Below are 19,723 nucleotides of genomic sequence, written 5' to 3'. Positions count from 1 at the left end.
ATATCACTGCAATGCTGAAAGGACAGGGGAGTGTGTGTTCTTATGGCAAGGAGTCTCTCGGTCACCTGTTGGTATTCATGGGAGGCTGTCTGTTTGCATGACGTTGATTGCTATTTGATTCTGGTGACTGGGAGCACTTACTAATTAAGAAATGGATAAAATTCTTTCCCTTTGTTATTCTTCCTCAAGAACTGTAAGATTTCACATCGATGAGAGGAGGCATTTGTCCGTGAAACAGTGACAGTGAGAAATTACAAGCAGCTCTGCTCTAGCCCTACTCTGTGTGTGGAGACAGACTATCAAACCTGGTGGATCAGAAATAGGTATGTCATGGCAATCTTCACCTCAAGGCAAAAGAAGCAAGCTGTGTCACTGCACATGAAGCACATGAACTCACACCAAGCAATAAAGAAAACATCTAGGGTTTTGATTTCATTCATCTTTTTTTTTTTTCCTTAGTTCCTTTTTCTGTTTCTGTTCTGTGAAAGTCAAATAAAAGCAACAAATAACCAAAAAATCCCTAAACAAACAGTTGGGACTTTGACTTGCGAAACTGTATTTGCATGTTTGTTCTGAAGAGGTTCCCATAGCTCGGCTCTGACTTTTATCTATCCCCACAGGATGTACTCCTACACTTTTTCTTCCAGGGTCCCATGCTTCCTGTGGGTGTTCCCACAGCTGCCAATTCAGACAGCTTGAGTCTGGAATAGACTTTGCACAATCCTGAAGATGCTATTCTCTTGCTAAGTCAAGTGATTCCACAAAAAAATATGGCAGATGTTTAGCATCAGGAATCGAAACAGCATTTTCGCACCACACAGCACATTCTTCTCTTCCTGATACCTTTAATTTCCTCTCTACAGGATATGGAGCAATTTTGCTTTTTTTACTGCTGTTCCTGTGAACTGAAGGAATCTGTGAATTATACCAGGACATTTGCATTCCCATGTAATCTTTTCTGAGAGGTAATGGGGCTTAGTTCACTAATGTCTCATGCCTCATTTTTTCCTGCCTAGAAGATAAATATGGTGTTTGAACAGAGCTAATAACACTAGGTTATTTCTCATCCTTGAATTTCAACTTCTGTGATTTTCAACACCTGAAAAACAAGAGCTCCTGTATGCAATCTGTGCTTCAGAATAAGAATAATAATAGGACAGAAATATCTAAATGATATTAATTGTTTCTGCAGAGGGGTCTCCAAGCCTTGGAGCTAAAGAAAGTCAGATTCACTGATGCTGGAGATGAACATTCCCAATGACATCAATGGGTAGATTCTAATTGAGATTCCAGTCACCTATGGCCTTAGATTATCCTGTGGCATTTTCTTAACGTGATCTAGCATCCTTTTGCATGGTCTCATGGAGCTGTGTATGTGGACCTCTTCACCAGACTTTTCAGTGGCCCAACATGAGCGTTGTGCTCAGCCCAGCTCACACCATTCCCCACCTTGTCTCTGGAGTGCCTCAGTACTGTCCAGTGCAGGGGTTGTTGCAATACTGTACTGCCTACCAGAAAATATCTTAAGTACACTTATGAATTTCAAGGTGAAAAAAAAATTGGAAAAAGCTATGCCTACCAGTCCTGATTCTAAGCAGCAAAGAGGAATTAATTAATTTGCAGTTTGATTCTCTGTCACAGAGACCCTGGGCTTTCTGCACATCTTGAGTTTAGCACTGTGACACACTATGTTAAAGCATGAGACATAAAAAAATGAACACATTGTCTAATAGAAGATAAAAGAACTGCATGGCTGTTACATAAATTATTCAAGCCAGTAATTGAATTACTTTATTTGCCCCCCATTCACTAAATTACTTCACCAAGAAATTACAAGCTCTTTCTCTTCTCATGATGGGTCTGAGACCAAAATAAATATGAGGTACATTACAAACCCATCACTATGTGCAATGCTGTTACTAGTCCTCATTTTTACTAAGAATTTACACTATGCTGCCTGTGTGAGACAAATGTTTAAAGGAATATATAACCATTTGGAAGGTACAGAATTTGTGCAGAATTGTCCTACTTTTTAGTGTAACTTGATGATAAAGACTATCTGAAAACTTTTAAACTCAGCATTTTTAACAATTTAACATTCTCCCAGAAAAAATGCCCACTTTCTCTGCAAATACTCAATTTTGCTTTAGATTTAACGTTTTCTGTAGACTATAGGATTTGAAAAGCTTTACAAAAATATTTGGTCTTTTGCCCATTTTTGAGAAGGAGGAGATGGGACATTTTCAGACAGCTACGCAAAATAAGCTCCGTTTACCCCAAACCCTTAACATAAACATATCATGCATAAGCTTAGCAGCTGCATAGAAGTCAGCAGAGGGAGTGGAAAGGCTTTTGAACTCGTACTTCCACGCTGGACAGATCAGTGTTAGTACTGGTGGCAGATGAGGGATAGACAAGACCAAGCATACTTCTGAGGTCTATAATTCTGTTTTGTATGGCTTCACCTCCAACATCTGGAGCTAGGGCAGAGGTGCTACACAAACCTGTGTGACAGATTTCCTACCCAAGCCTTCCCACATGCGATGGGCAGCCTAAACCATCTTTGTTGGTTTAGTGGTAGACTTGGCAGTGCTGGGTTAATAGTTGGACTCAATGATCTTAAAGGTTGTTTCCACGTAAAGGGTTCTATCATTTTATGATTCTGTGTGTCTTTGACCATCCAGAGAAGAATGACTGCAGTTTTTATGAAACAAACTAACAAAATGGCAGCAATGTTGCAGGAAGAAAACGTACAGTGCTTGGCCTGAATCTTGCAGAGATCCCTGCATATTTTACCAGATACTTGCTGCTTTCTTTCAAGTTTCTCAAGAATGTCTCCAGCAGGAATGCCATGGGCAGTGAGTGTGTCATAAAGTGTGAGCATCCTGGGGGAGAATGCAGGTCCTTCCTCTGTACAGCTTCCTCCCCACAGGTCTGTTTTTCTCTTCCCACTTTCCAGGAAAGAAATCTGTGAAAGCCGGGCTGAATTTTAAAAGCTGAACTGCTAACCTCAAATCCCAACAGCAGCACCAGTACCCTGATTGAAAATTACATTTTTAATACCTGAGATCCCATGCAAGTGGGGAAGTATGTGTGTTAAATTTTGTGTAATTCATCTGTTCCCCTCCTGGTGCCTGGCTACTGGTGATGTTCTCTGTAGTGTTTCCACATGTACACAAATCCACAAATCTTCTTGACGTAGCATTTCTTGATTTACTATTTTCCTTTTTTTATTTTTTAAATGAAAATGATTGCACTTACATTGATCTTACATAATCTTACATAATCGGTCACTATCCAATGATTGCTCTGCCATGATAGGACTGATGTCTGATAAGGAAGACTCTCGTCACTAAGAGAAAGTTACTGAGGAGTCCAGAAATTCCATAAAGTCCAGACAGTTTAAAACATTTTAGAAATGCATTTCTTTCTGCAAGCAAGCTTTTCCAAGCTGTTTCTCAGCTTTTTCTGCTCAAGGTTAAAAGGAGAACTAAGGGCCAGTATTACACATCATTCTATACATTATTCTAGTCTGTAAGATTTCTAAGAAAGTTTTCAGTTTTGAAAATCCAATGCACTAGAGAGACAATAGGAGTTCTGCGCTGGTGTACTCTATTCACACACTATGCTTTTGCGTTTCAGATCCTTTATATGAATTTGCTAGAGGCAGTAGGAGCCACAAAGGACCTTTTTCAGACTGTAGATGACCTCATGTTAAGGAGAGAGGATGCAAAGCACAAAGCTTCTGAGATACCCACGCGGCACTACATGGAAGCTAGGCAGGTTTGTGACACTTCTGTTTTGATTTTCAGTATGGAAGATCTATATTCCTGGAATTTCCTGGCAAAATAAACATTGTAAAACACATATTCTGGACTTGGTAAAAATTAGGTGTACATATTTCAAAATCAACTTTTCTTTCAGCACAAACTTTTCAGGATCTGAAGAAATACAACTATATTCTTAAATTTTCACTATTCTCTACAAGATAATTTCTCAACAGTCAGTGGGCATCACAGTTTTCTCATATTGAAAGTGTAGCCTCCTAAGTTGACTATTGATTAAATTCTTCTGGACAGTCATCCATTTTAATAGATATGTTGGAAAAAATAATTCACAATACATTCTATACTGGGGATTAGGATAAACGCACCTTCAGTCTTCTTTCTGTTTTAAATACTGCAGTTGTTTCTTTGCCACTCTTCTCTAAAGAAAGTCTTTAACATGTTGACAAATTGGCACTTTAGCTAGCATTCATGGTTCTTGCAAGTGGACATGAGGAAGAGAACTTTATCTGGCCTGGACCATATAGCAGTTACAATAATGTCTAGTTTTAGTAGACAGTAATATTGGGAATAGGCCCTTAGTAATAAACTTTGATTGTTATTTGCTGAACAGAAGTGCTATAGTGTCTGCTAATTACAGCCTTGTGTTGGATATGGTGCCAACATGTATTCTCAGTTGTTAGCCCAGAAGGCATTGGTTTCCAAAAGATAAAAGCTCTTCCAGTAAATTCAGTTGTGAGACTGGTGCCTAAGACTAAAGGCACCAGACAGCAACTTAAAAAGCTCTGGTACCTCCTCTTCCTTATTCATCATTTGGATGTCTTTTAGGGGGTATTGACCAACATACTTGGAAGAAAGTAATTCAGGGAACACAAACTCTGTGAACTACTTGTTGAGTTTGAGTTGATCTACGTGGGGATCAGTCACGAACTAGCAAGGCAGTGGCATTATACATTTTACAAGATGGGAAAAAAAAAGTAAATATTACTAAATAGCTGTGATGTCATGGAAAGGGCAAAAGGTTATGAAAAGTATTGGCTTGAGGAAAGAGTCATGTATACAGAGGGATGGAAACACTTGGCTAATAAATGTGTGGCATTCCATGGCTGTGATATCAGAATTCCCAATACCATCTGGCTTCCCTTTTCAGAAAATGCCTAAATTTCCCCAAATAAAAGAGAAAATCAAATGGAAAAGATAAGTCCCTGTAAGTAGGAAAAGCTTTTGTACTAGAGAACAACACTGTTATTCAGTTGCACGGACATGGTCTCATCAGTGCAGGTTAATATTTAAGGACCCCAAGAGATCCCTGTTTTTTCTTTGAATTTTTCAATATATTTTTCTCTGGTATTTGGGCTGGACCAAATAAGAAGGCCTATGGTGCTTTAACATAAAGGAGTGAAACCTCAATTACTTCATTTCTGCCCTGTTTACTGCCATCTATGAGTTTTATTAATCTATGAGTATTTTTAATCACCAAATTCTTTAATTCTCTATATTTTAAGTAAAAGATCTTGTGGCTTTATTTTGTAGATATGCTCTGGCTGAGTATATGTCTGCTAGGATTAGCTGTGAGGCCTATTTCATGCAGCATATATTGTAAAATATGCTGCTGTCTCTATCTGGCTGCTCTGAATCTTGATGTGCAACCCTAAAAGGAGACCCTGGACATAGCATTTCCCTTTGTGTCTCTTGTCTCTTCTGAACTTCAGTCCTCTTGTACAAGCCTTGTGGAGAATGGCTCTTCTTACTAGATAGAAGCAAGAGATTTTGCAAATTGTCTTTTTTGGTTATAGTATGTTTGTTTGAATTAATTTGCCCTGGATGATATTATTTGAATTAATTTGCCCTGGATGATATTATTAGATGGTGAAGGGACTACAGAAAATGCTTTACCTACTGTAAGCCTTCCATATAAAGTGAGAAGTTTATAGGTAGAAGAGCCTCAGAGAGGTAGTCTTTGATGTCCCAACTGTCATCAAGTAAATCCATGCCTTTTCCCATTCAAACTTGTATAGAGAGAAGCATCTAAAAATATCAAAAATGGTTTTGAATTCAGTACATTTATGTGGATGGGAAATTATGCTCTGTTAGCAGGGATGGACATGCCATGGCTCTGTTTACTGCCTAAGAACAAGAGGTTTCCCCTTACGGTCATTTATCCTGTTTACTTAATGCCACTTCTCAATATTCCACTCACTCATTTTGAAATTTCTCAGTCACTGTCTATTCCTCTGAAGTGCCAGTGAGCCTTGACAAAAGAAAAAAAAACCCATGAATGAGTACCAATTTTACAAAGCTTTATATCTGGGAGTCATCAGTCCTCCCGTTCCAGCCACCTGCTGCCTGGTGTGGAACTGAGAACATCTATCTAACCCTCAGCCTCTGAGAGTTCTTGGTTCAGACAGCTGCAGTGTAAATTCCTCTTCAGGCAGTCCAGCAGTGCAGGCTGCCAAGGTTCATCTCCTGTGTGCTAACCTACAGGGCCTCTGTGTGTGAGAAACATGAAAGTATGACCCCTTTCCAATGGATGATCTAAGGAAAATTACATAAATGAAAATACAGAAGAGTCCGGTCATCTGTAGTTATAAATAACTTCTGTTGTTTGGTCAGCTGGAGTCACACAAACATGCTATTGTTAGGGCCCACAAATGTATACATACAGATTTTGAAATGGGAATAATGTAGAAAATGAAAGGAGCAATTAACCACATAAATGCTTGGCTTCTGTCTTACTCTGGCAATCTAACAGATAGGCATATAAAGACCTACAGTGCTGTTGATAACTTGACCCGAGGCCTTCACAAGATGCCCAGTTTTGCCAGTGTGGAGGGCTGCTTTGATTGACTGACTTCCTAGAGACAAGCATTCAAACTTCCGCAAAAGGCAGGCACAGTTCTTCCTCTCCTTTTAGGGGTAGGAGTTGGATTAGTGTGGGAGACTGGAGTGGGAAAGTGTGAGAACAGCAGAAATCGTCCTTGTAGGAGAAGGAGGAAACTTAAAGAGCCATGCATCTCAGGTCAGCTTTTCCCTCTGTTTCCCCAACCTTTCTTGTGAACAATAAGTCCATTTGCTATCTCCTTTTTCTTCCTTCCCCTTCCCTCCCTGCAACGCTTGGCCTGGGAAAAGGGTGAAGAGGGTTGCTTGTAGTAAGGGGTAGCTGCTTGTAGCAGCAAACACAAGGGTGGAGGTCCTTTGTAGCCTTGGCCAGAGAAGGGCTTGGAGGAGACTGCTTGTAGCCACCAGCTTTCTAGTCTGGAAGGTGTAGTGTGACGAATATCTCTGATACACAGCAAAATGGAAAAGCAGTTAGACAAGCACTGGAAAGCCAAGGGAGTGAGCTAGGGCTGTGTTGATGGGCCAAGCTGGTATTTCAATGAGGGAACTGCTAGACTTGAGTGATGGAGAGGCCTTTGGTGCAGGCTCTGCAACAATTGCTTATCAGATTGGGATCAACTTTTGGTCTGGTAAGATGTCACCTAATGCAAGAATTTCAAACGTTGCAATAGTATGTTCAAAACTTCTCAAATGTGCTGCACTGTGTGGTGCCACATACTCTAATAAAGCATGCTGCTTGTACCTCACCCTGATGCAGCCTTTTGTGTCTGAAGGCAAAAAAGACACTCCTCATTGCCTCCTAAGAACTAAGAGACAGAGCTGGATGTTGAATAAAAGATAGCTGGGAAGCTTAACAAGAACCTGAGGAGACAAGAAGGCTGCCTTTTTAGAAAGGGGCAAGATAGAGAGAATAAACAGATTTGGCCCCAAGCAATTTATATTTGTTCCTCTTCCCTTCTGCCTTGTTCAAATATTACTCTTCTCTCTTAATTTTTGGCATTTCTGCCCTTGCCTTGCAGATCTGAGAAGTGGGAAGTCAAGCAGGCAGCCCAAAGGCACCACAGCCAGAAGAGAAACAGGAGGAGGATGTGGAAATAATTGGAAATCCCTGGGTTCCAGAAAGTCAGCAGAGAACATGCCAGCACCCTTAAGCTAAGGAGGGACCTGGAAGAGGGTGCAGTTTGCATATTTGGAAGGAGAGAGGGAAGTGCATGTTAATAAGGCAGCGCGAAGGTCTGTGAACTGCAGGAGAGGCACTGGAGGTGGGAACCGCACCCTGTCTCTAATTCCCTCATCTAATCTGGCTGCAGCAGGAGCCCACACAGAAAATCTCTTTCAATCCCCTTACTGTTATCCGGCTCCACACTGCTTTTGGGCTCTGCAAATGGCTAAAATGTGAAGCATGGGTGGTTTGTGTGTGCTGTGTTTCGTGTCAGGTTATAAAGCTTTGAAGTTGAAAACTTGTTTTTAAAAGAAATTTCCTCATGTTGTGAAGAACAAAGCAGAAAATTTGCTACCTGAAACAGCCCCTGTAACAGTTAATTACCAAATGCAAATGGCTTATTGGACTAATCCAGGAAAAAAACCAAACAACTTCTTAAGAAAAAGGCTGTACATTTAGAAGATTTATATTCTTCTCCCTTGAGAACAGTGCACAAGCAATATGGATGTTCCCAGCTCTGCTGGCTGCCATGCAGCCTGATGGTTTTTGTCGTACTCTGGCAGCAGCAGGGAAATCTGCTCTAGGCCAAGCAGAAGAGTTTTAGCTTGTTCTGCAGGACACTTGGCTGGAGCAAGGAAGCTCCTTTATAGCCCAAGACTTCAACAGGTTATTTCATATGTCAGTTCAGCCAGTGCAGAGAGAGTGAAGATCACCCTCAAATGCCCCTTCTTGGAAAGTCCCCTGAAAGGGGGGACTTCCCAGCTTTAGAGTACTGCCAAAACATCCTACTTCTGCAAACTCTTCCAGAAGAAATACTTTTTAGGACTGTGTGCATTTCCTTGGGATATTCATCTGGGAAAATTTAGGATAATTTCTTTAATCAGGCATTGTGGCTGGGACAGGGGGAATTGGGGAGCCCCATGACCCCTCTTTCATAGATTTGTCTGCCTGTCCTTTGTGGCTGTGTAGGATGGGGGGGAAATCCATCCTCTACTAATGTACCACTGTAGGCTTAAACAGCCCAATGAACCATTCTGTTTGCCCTCAGGCTCCTTCAACTTGAAATCAAGCAACAGAGCCACTCTTCTGCCTGGAGGCTGCTCAGCAGGAGAAACAGGGAAGAGGTAGCAGCTGCTTAGAGCTTCCCCCTTTTGCATCCAAACTGCTTGCTGGCCCTGAGGTGCAGGGAGGGGGGAAAGGGTGATGGGAGGCAGCTGGGTAATGTGATGCCCTCTATATCCTTCCTGTAGTGACAAGCCTTATTCAAACACTTCAGTTTAAAAAGCTGAGTGCAGCTTCAGGAGAATGCTTTCAATTCATAATCAAATATGGGGCAATAACAGATGGATAAAACAAACAAATGTGGGGGAGGATGAGGTACATACTCAAACACTCTGGAGTGTGTTCTGGGAAGAAGACACCCACTTTCTACATGTTATTTCTCATTCAGGGAAATCTATGGGCGAGTGAACTTTGGGACCTTCTTCACTGTGCTCACAAAAGTCATTGCTGGAAGAAGCACCTCTATTTTTTTTAACTTTTTTTTTTTATTGTGGAAAAAGTTCTCATGTCCTTTCAGGCTTTGAAGCTCTTCCTATCCCTGCTGTATTACTCCTCTCCTTCTTACATGAGGAAGCTGAGCAAGTAGCTTGGCTTTCTGACCAGCACTAATACTACCCTGTCACTTTGCCAGGAGATGCGGCCTGTTGAGTGGAGCACTGGCACAGCAACCCCAATGTGCATTAGCACTCCGTGGGCCTCCCTGTGTTACACTCCTCACGATGGCTGCTCTGCAAGCTCTGTGTGGGGCTCTCCTCTCTGTTGGTGCACTGGGTTACCATTGCATGAGCAGCCAACTCCATTGTTTTGCTGGTGATGATAATACATAGGTTTTTCCAGCAAAGAAAGCCTCCAGGCAAGCTGGGAGGCTTCTCAAAGCACAGCGGGTCGGTCGCCAGACAAACAGCAGAATGCTTGAGGAGTCTATAATGATTTATTGTCTTTATGTGCCTGGGTTCCTATGGCTCGGGACTGCATATGAGATTTAAAACCTGCAGCAGACATGGGGACGTTGATAGTAGATGAAGGACCTGAAAAAAGTCTTTTAAGGTGAACTTTCTCAGTTCAATCTTCTTAATCAGTATGGGGTTACCAAGCAGAGTGGAGGGATCTCTGCAGTTGGTAAGTCTGTGCAATGGTAGCTGTAAGTGAAGCACATCATCATCTTTGAAATCACATTTTAACTTTGTAGGGAAGTGGCATGTATATTATAAGGGCAGAATTTCCCTTCTACTGTCTGTGCAGTCAGAGATCCCTGACTTTTAATTTTTTCTTCAAATGTAGTTAGTTTCTGCCACCTGCCAGCCAACCACAGATGCAGTATCATGCAAATACTGAGGTAAAGGACAGAACAAAGTGTAGTAATTTTGAAGAAATGAAAATATACATTTCAAATCAACAGCAGCAGTTTAATTCTAGAAACCATGACAAAATGCTTTTTATTTTTTCCCCTAAGTTCAGTTTTGGAGTCTTGTTTTGAAAGCAGAACATTTTCTTGGCATGCCTTTACTGATTTCTTAGATGTGCCAGTGGAGGAAACATCATGCTTCTCTGTCTTCAGCTTCTTTGTAATAAGACACAGTTAAACAACTGAAGACATTAAAAATTCATTAGAGCATTTCAATGTTGCAGTCAATGAGACCTGTTGTTTATCAAAGCATTTCCAGCCAAATAAAATGTCTTTTTTTTTTTTTTTTTTAAAGTATATAATGGAAGACATTTGTTTAGAGTGCTTTGTATAAAATTAGTTTTATATTTATATGTAAATTATTTTACACTTCTCTAATGCAGCAGTAGGTAATGTCAGGTAATAGGGCAGATCTGTGAGAACACAGATCAGCTTCAACTGCTGAATTCCCCTTTAGGTCAAACAGCACAGGTGAATTACATCACAGTACTGTTGCGGCAATCAGCAACAAAAGAAGTTAATTGCCAATGCTTCATTATTATCTTCATCATGAAGCATTTTTAGGGTACTTAGAGGTCTACAAGTGAAAATATGGTGAGCCAAATTCTGCTCCACTTTCCTACTGGTGTCTCAGAAAGAAGAACTTTGGCGATCCATTTAAACTACCATATCCCAAATTATTCTGATTCTTACTTCTGATACTACCAGAAACATAGGAACTTTGGATAAATTGAAATTGTATTGTGAAGACAGATGTGTTACAAGAAAATAACATGTCAGGTCTCATTTTGAGAACACCAAATTTTGTTCTATACAGATTTCTTGGGAAGCAGCAGGTTGACTGATATTTAATTTCTGTTCAGCTGAATGGAATGTGACCAAAACAAGTGCCAAAGTAGCTGATGCAGTTTCTTATCACCCATAAACTTGCACAAGTTTAACTTCAAAAGCTGCTATCATGGAAATAGCTCTGTTCAGTGTGATTTCAGTTCTACCTCTCAGTGTGGTTACTGAGAATGCTAGCTGGGAATCTGAAGCTAACCACAATGTCCCAGTACAATAAAAGTCGAGCCAATGCCTTAGATCTGCATGACCTTTCACAGGAATCTAAATTGGAGGTGACAGCAAACCTGACAATTGAGTTAAGACTAACGTTGGTGAGGAAAAATCATGAGGCTTGCTGCTGTTCCCATCAATCTAAATACAGTAGAGTCTGGTATTTTTGTTTGAAGGATCGTGTTATTTTTCTAAACCTACCTGAAAGGGTAATGGACATTTATATTTGGGAGACTAGGGCCATATTTGAATTTATGAGATTTCAGTATTTTAAGATTTAAATGAGTATTTAAAATGTATGCTTATCTTATGATATAAAATCTGTGGTTAAACTTTGGACATAATGTTCCTCCAGATGTTTACATATATGAGCCAAACTGAGAAGAAGATTGTCAAATAGCTTGATACCCAGCTTGGGAGAAAACCTTGGTTGAAATATTTTCTGAGCTGTGAATCTTTAAAAAGAGTGATCTTAAGTGCACAGTATTTTTCAATGGAAGTCTGAAAAGACTTTGTAGTCTTACAGGGACATACTTTATACACACATATTAAATATGTACTCTTAAACCTCCTAGGAAAGATATATAAAAAGGACTACTTTCAATAGTGTGATTTATCACCAGTAGAACATGCTCAATTTTCTACATTTTCCCCTTGCATTTAGAAATTTATTCTTGTCAGAAGTACAGAAGCTACCAAAGCTTCCTTTTCTTGTAAAGATGTGCCTGACCTTATCTTCTGTAATAAGCTCTATTTTGGCAAAAGCTCTTTTTATGTAGGAATGCAGGCATAATTAAACGCTGACAGCAAGAGGTCTATTTGGGTGAAATCTGAATGAATATCTTATAGTAATGTGGTTAACAAACTTTGTAAAAATAAAAAAGAGAAGCTGCACCCCCACATATTGGGCAGCCTTGGTAGAGGAGGCTTATAATATCCTGCAGCAGAGGTATGTAAACAATGAGGTGGCAGCGTTAGGTTTTTGGTGTTGACAGCAACATAAACAGCATAAAGTAGCCTTCTAAACAAAATCTCTAGCTGATCAGGGGAGCCGACCCACCAGAAGCCTCCAGAGCTGCTGAGAAGGCAAGATGCATTTCTAGAGGATTCCTGTGTGTTTCCACCAGTAGGGAAGGCGGGGAAGACGTGTTGTGAGGTGATGTTCAGTAATGGGGCTGTGAACAAGCGTGACCCTCAAAGGCAGAGTGAACCTGGACGCTGTAGACACATCAAAGGGCTCTTAGCAGCACCAGGTCTTCTGCTGCCCTAAATGTCAGAAAAGGAAGAAGTAGCCCCACTAAAAGTTAATTTAGCAAAACATTAGACTTTCTTTGTCACGAAGAAAAGCAGAGCAAGTGAGATCCTGACCCCGCTAAAACCCATAAGGATGTTACAGCTCATTTAAGAGAATGGTAAAATACTAACATATACTTTTTGAAGTCTCTCTAGCCCAAGCTGCTTGCGTGATTTTTGAGGGAACAGAAAGGGATGAATACTTCTCTGTCCATCTTTCTCCTTTTTTAAATTCTCCCCTTGCCTGTTCTGTTGGAGTCAAGAACGAATTTGTGTTATTGAAGTCACCCACGGACGCTCAAGAGCAGTGCTGCAAGAAGGAAATGCTGATTTATGCAATGTTGTGGATCTTCCTAAGAAAGGAGAGTGGGCCTAGGTACATTCTTTTTTATGTCACAGTCCATGAAAAGTGGCACTAAGTGAGATATGAACTGCCCTGAACAGATGCGGCTGTTGTGTTTGACTGTGATAAATGGTGGAAAAGCATGTCATATCTTCCTTTAGGAATGTTTTTATTGGTTGAAATGTTACATCCGAACATACAATTTTTTACTGGTAAGTTTAAATAGAGAATACATATATATTTATAGCAAATACTTAAATAGGTGGTTATATTTTGTTTTGCTCTTATTAGTACACTTATTCACTGTTGCCACTTTTTTAAAATCTATCTATATAAAGTTGGGCATTTACATCCAGATTTCAATTTACAAAGTGGTCTCATTTTCCAAAGTACCCAGAGAGATTAAGAGACTTCTTGAAACATAATTGCATGAGCATCAAGTGAGGTGTTGACAGGATTGCATGCAGATAGATGTGATCACAGTTGCTCATATAGAAATTGTATCCATTCCAGATTCCATTTCAGAAACTGTATAGGTGCACTGATACAGTGCTAATGTGCTGTGTCTCAGCAGCAATAGTTTGCTAGTGACTGACAGCTGGGTTAAGAACAGAAGAAACTGTTTTCAGAAAATTCTTAGGTTATGGTATTTCAAATTTCTTTCTAGCTGCCATTAAACCTACTAAATAGTTAGTAAAGTATTTTATAGTGTATTTTAAATCACTGCCTTTATTCGGATTGTAGTGCAGTGGATTAAATTTAGAAAACTATATGAGCTTGTCCTTTCATTGTAGTTGACTGATAGCAGTAATTTGTCACTGTTTCCATCACAGGCCGCATGATTAAGATCAGAGTCAAGAACACAACTGTGCAGATCTCAACCACTGGGACCATTGCTGTGCACTGAGATAACCAAAAAAGGTAGAGACTGAAAGAAGACAGTGTGATTTGAAATTAATCAAGATGTAACAACTCCCTTCTGTAGGCTATGGTTGGGAATTCTCAGCTGAGCTGAGTGTGCCAATGGCTGATTCACAATTGCTGGCCTGTTCCTTCTCTGACCTAACGCTGTGCTCTTCTCACAGCTGCCGAGTTGCTGATAAATCCTCTGAAGCCTAAAGCCTTGGGTTGCCTGAGGTTAACGGAGCCCTGACAGTTTGCACCAGTTGAAGATCAGTCCCTGGGTGCCCGGAACCCTACGGGGAGCGTTCTTTTCTAATGAGCAAGATGTTTGGGGGAACTGCAGGGACTGTGATCTGAGGATACTGGGATGAAACAACAGCCAAACCCAAATGTTAGTTTCTTTAGTAGCAGCTAACACATTTCCTGACTGCCGTGTTGTCCATGTAACTTGAAAAGAATTTTGAATGAGTCTGTGGCAGAATAAACTAGTTAATGAGATCATGGGAGAGAACTTTTTTTCCTTCATGATCATCCATTCTCTTGTCTCGTGGTAATACATACGCGACAACCACAAGTAGTGGAAGAGCTTACCTTTGCCAACAATACTGGATCCCAGGCTTTCTTTTCCATGGGCCAGTGAAGTGCACAGGCCACACTGTAGTTCAGAGGAAGAATAGACAGGCTGAAAGGAAAACATTGTTTCTCCCTTCCAGGCTGGGCTTTTGCAGTGTTTCTGAAAAAAAATTAAGCTCTGTAGCATATTTCAGTTAATCTTTAGAAAGCAGTAATAAAACTCTACAAAAACTATGCAAAGGAAAAGATAGGATGCTTTCCATCAGGATGCCTGTACTTGGTAGGAAGATCTGTTTCTGATTAACATGCCAAGGTACTTAGGTCGAAAGAGAATTTTACTAGACACTTTTAAAGGAAACTGTTTAGGAAAATGCCATGTACTGACCTCTGAGAAAGATCTGTAGAATCAGTGTTTCCTTCCAGTTCACTCTGAGGTTTCTACTTTTCTTCTACGTCGTGCACTCAATTGCAATACTAATAATACCAATACTTTCAGTGCTGCAACACTCTCTACTTCAAAGCACTTCAGAAACACTGGACTATATTCAGTCTGGTCTTCTATGGATATAAACTTTGTGTTGAAATCTGTCTCTTTTACAGTGAATGGCAAGTTTCCCACTGACTTCAGTGGGACTGAGATTTCACTTACTCCTTCTCAAAGAATTTGGGAAAAACAAACCTTCTGAAAGAGGTGACTGTGATAGCTGAAAGGAGATGAAACCTCTCTTCGTTGCAGGGAACACATAAATTCTCAAAATGGAGGACAGGCACATCCAGACTGTTAGGGGAATGACAGAGGGAAGAAAGCCTAACCTATTCATCTCACACTGTCTCTTTTCTCCTAAATCAAGCACTAGGACAATTCTCTCTTTTGGTTGTGCCTTCAAATTTGTAAGTCTCTGATATTTGTATAAATATGACTACAGGTAAATAGGTACTTGATTTAGTAGCTTGGTTGAGTGGTTCATAACCTCAGTTTTCCAGTACTTTTGCTTAGGATTGTCACTTGCAGTTGTTCACATCAGAACAGAAGGAGTTTATGGCACCTTTGCACAGGGGCAAACCAGCCAGGAGTCAGACCCTTGCTCACATGCACACTCAAATGTGTTTTACTTTTTGACACTTAAAACACTGCAAGTACCTTGAATATTTTTAGTCCTTTTATCACATTGCTCAGTGAAGACAAAGTCTTTTTGGGCCAGAGAAGATGTTGTATATTTTCACAAGTAAATTTAGAGACTGCAAAATGTAAAGTGTTTTTTCATATGAATAAACATGGCTTTTATAGTTTTGTGATCCCAAAGAAATTACTAAACATATACAAGGCTGAAGAGGAGCATAGCACTGAATATCAAAACTGAACAATGAGGAATATATTAGGAAATAAAAATGCTTTAAATATGAGTTGAAACATTGAGACATTGAAGCACGTCAGCCAAGCTACATTCACTCCTTCTGATCAGGGCTCTGTACCTGAAATTCTTATTCAGGGTAGAACTTGTATAATGTTGCCATCTGCCTTTGCTTTTGACTGATCCAACTGAGGATTTCTACACTCCTGGGTATATAAATCCCATCTGTCCAACAGTTACCTGAACTGCTCTCATTTTCAGCTTCCAGTTGGTACATCCTGAACATGCCAAAGAGCAATCCCGACATCTTGGACTTGTTTTTCTTTCTGCTCTTCCATGTGTGTATCTTATTACATAGAAGTATACAGAGAAGTAGTTTGCCATGTAAAAATACGATGAAAATTGAAGGAGAACTTCAGGTTTTGGCCACAGTTGTTCTTTTTTTTTTTCTTCCCCCCCCCCATGTATAAGGCTTTGCAACACAGCCAGAAAGGAATGTGGAAACAGCTGAAAAGTAAGTTGCTCTTCTCCTCCTTAGGTCTAAAGTCATCATTTCTCTGCGTATTTTGGAAAAGCTGCTTTCCAAATTTGAGCTTCACACAGTTACTGTGGCCTTGTGTTCACATTCTGTGCCTCATCACTAGGAGCAGCTGAACTAGTTTAAATTCTCAACAGCAATGAGAAATTGACCAGAAACAATAAATCATAGACATTCTGAACTTCTGACTAGTGTGAAGTCATTCAGAAATACATTTCCCAGCAGATCTCTGCAGTCTGTGGTATTCCCATCAGGTGATTAATCCTCTGTCAGGGTGCAAAATGTATTGTAATACAGAAAGACAAGGAAATAGAGCAGATATGGAATACAACATTGCTTATGTTTCTAAAGTCTTTGGGTGACAGAAATAGACTGCAATCACTTGCAATACCTTGCATTGCATGCCTTTTAAAAAATCTAAATTATGACTGAGGTGATAAAATGCTCTGAAGTATAGATGTGTGAACCCATGTAGGTGTGTCTGTACGTATAAAGAATAAAAATTAAAACTACTGCATAGCTTTCCTGATTGGCTTAAAATACATGTTTTTGGATAGTTCTAGGCTTTTTCAGTTTTTAATATTTTTGGGGGGGGAGAGTGCGGGGGGGGGGGGGGCTGGGAAAGCAGTCCCTGTTGTGTAGGAGGGACATACAATATTTGAAATTGTCTGTTACAGTGATTAGTGTCACTGTTGGACTCTGAGCATGTTTGCTTTCATAGGAAAACTTGGCAACACTGGACATTACCAGATGCTCAAATATTCTGACTAAAAGTGGAGAGGAGCACAAATGTATAAACCCAGGAGAAGAGAACAACTCGAACAGGAATTATGATTAAATACAAGAAAGAAGAGTAGGTTGGTGGTGTTGGGGTTAAAGATGCAGATTTTCTGTTGCAGAGCTTGAAGAGACTTTGACTGAAATCAGGGATCTAAAAGAAAAGTGTGGGTCCCCTTAAACACCTTTCCCCTGAACAACTTTAAATGTAGTGGTGACTGCTGTTTGACCTGACTGCCACAGTCTGAATGGGAAGGAGGGGAGAATGATGTTCGGAGCTGTTGGTAAGGATGCTGATTGACATAACTGTGTGTCTCAAAGAAACAGGGAGCGGAAGGTGAACAGCTCTTGGCTTCAGTCCTTATCCCTTCTTGAAAGGAAGAGAGTGCCATGTAATCAGAACTGAAATTTCATTAAAGGCATTGAACAGATTGTGTGGCTCTCATTTACACCTGCACAAGTTTGGATTTGGTCCATGAAGCCCAACTGCGCACTGGTGGAACTGAGCCTGGTGTCTTATGAGTGGTCCCTGAGTCTGGCAGCAGTGGCGGGCAAGCTGCTATCAGGAAATGGGGCATGTGTTTCTGTGCTCAGATCTGTGTGCTAAGTACTAGGCCTGGCCTGACAGATGTTAGAGTGCCTCTGAGTAAGCAGGGAAATTATATACAAAAGTTTCCTATTACGGCTGGAATAAACAATTTCTTAACTTTTGTGTATGCTTGTCTTTCAAAGAGTCACAGTGCTCTCACTCTGTAATACTGCTGATTAATTGCCACAGTTCCTCTGGATCCCAGCTCCTCTGGAACTTGTGAGAAACTCCTTTTCATACTACTACATTGACTTCTCAAAAAAAAGTTTAAGTGCTTCATAAGCATAAATTAATTCAGTCAAACAGCATTTCTGTGATGTGGGAAAATCTGTGGTGCCTAGCTGACACCGCTTACTTGACTTGCTTAATATTACAAACTGAATCAGTGATGTAGATAAGAACCAAACTCAGGATGCTTATTTCTGACCCCCTTGCTTCATACAGTGAATGCAGACAAGGCAAACTCACAATACTCAACAGAACAAGTAGTGACTAGTGCACCTTTTCATATTAGTGCAAAAGCAATTCCTTTTATGAATTCCTCCTCCCACTAGCTTCAGTGAAAGGAAAATGCTCTAAAAAACTCACTCTTATAAATGTAGCAAAGAAATTTTTCTGTTCTTAATCCCTCCTCCCCCCCGTAACAGTGAGTTGCTTTATTTAACATTCACAATCCAGATTCTGATTTAGGTGCCTGGATTAGCTGACTAGTCTTTAGATTTGGTTCCCACTGGAGTCAACAGACACGTGTGCATCTAGGATCTTCTTCCAGAGGATGATTCAGAGCAGAAGTCTAAATCGGGTGGTCAGATTTAGCTGTGTCTAAAGCCTTGACAAGCTCTTGTTCCTGATTGCAATAGGTGGAGCTGCGATTCATCTGACAATATAGTATAAAATAACTGACAGAGAAAAGACCAATGATATGTTTGTGCATCTATGAGGGCTATAAGCAGTAGGAATAAATGTATAGTGGAGACATCTATGTTACAGGCAACCTTCTAGTTCAATTCCCAGTACTAAGCACAATTCAGAAAGTATACGTTAGTTTTTGAAGGCTGATTAAAACTGCCCGTTTTGCATTAATAGTGGGACAACCTGTTGTCATTTGCCCTCTGCCCTACATAAAAACTTCTGCCAGACATTAATTTTCCAGTCAGGGAGGCTAAATGCATGTGAACATTATCTGAGGTATCTTGAATATCTTTTCTGAAGACAAGACAATGACATTTCTCTGTACAAGTTCAAACATGACTCTCCCGTGTTGCAAAGAACTGTCAAATTGAATAACAGGTAGAGTGAAAGCACTTCTTTCCCAAACTATTCAAATGAGCATCACCTTAAATAAACAGAGCCTGGCTAAGGGTTACATGAAAGATTTGTCATAGCAAGAAGTAATATTTGAATGATAATATCTCTTAATTTATTCATTATTTAAAGTTACTCTTTTAAATAGACCTAGAGCAGTCTTTCCCAGGTAACCCCTGAGATAAAGTTATCAGACTCTGGCTCTCATCTTCACTGCATCCTGTTGTAAATAATTCCTTCGCACACGGTATTTCCTACCAGGGGTGACTGCAGTAACTCTTTGGCTCCCAGCAGAAGTAGTTGGGGGTGTGGTTAAGCCAGGATGCAGCGAACATGATTCATACAACAAACCTCAGACCTTGGGCTGGTTGTAAGGGATTCCCACATTTATTATGTGGGAAAGTGTTGAACATATTGTATAAATTATACAATGGAGCTGAAAGATTGGGATTTCCCTGTGTTAGTCAGTTGGTTACTACACTAGATTTAGACCATCATTAGAGAAGAAAATAAAAATCTTTCCTATTATAGACAGCAAGACAACATTCAAAACACTTTTTAATTACCAGAATCCCAGAGAAATGAGAAAATGACGCAGAAATTGGAGCAAAAATTGGTTTGCTTTTGCAAATAACCACAACCTTTACAATGCAATGGCTTGATACTCTTTTATTTTTATTTTTTTTTTTGCTTGAAAGCAGAGTCTCTCTAGCAATTCAGTTACATTGATGGAAGACATAAC

The sequence above is a fragment of the Manacus vitellinus genome, unplaced genomic scaffold, assembly GCF_001715985.3.
Source record: "Manacus vitellinus isolate BGI_N305 unplaced genomic scaffold, ASM171598v3 scaffold_1_pilon, whole genome shotgun sequence".
Taxonomy (NCBI): domain Eukaryota; kingdom Metazoa; phylum Chordata; class Aves; order Passeriformes; family Pipridae; genus Manacus; species Manacus vitellinus.
The sequence above is the reverse complement of the archived record's forward strand: the minus strand, read 5'-3'. Positions refer to the sequence as shown.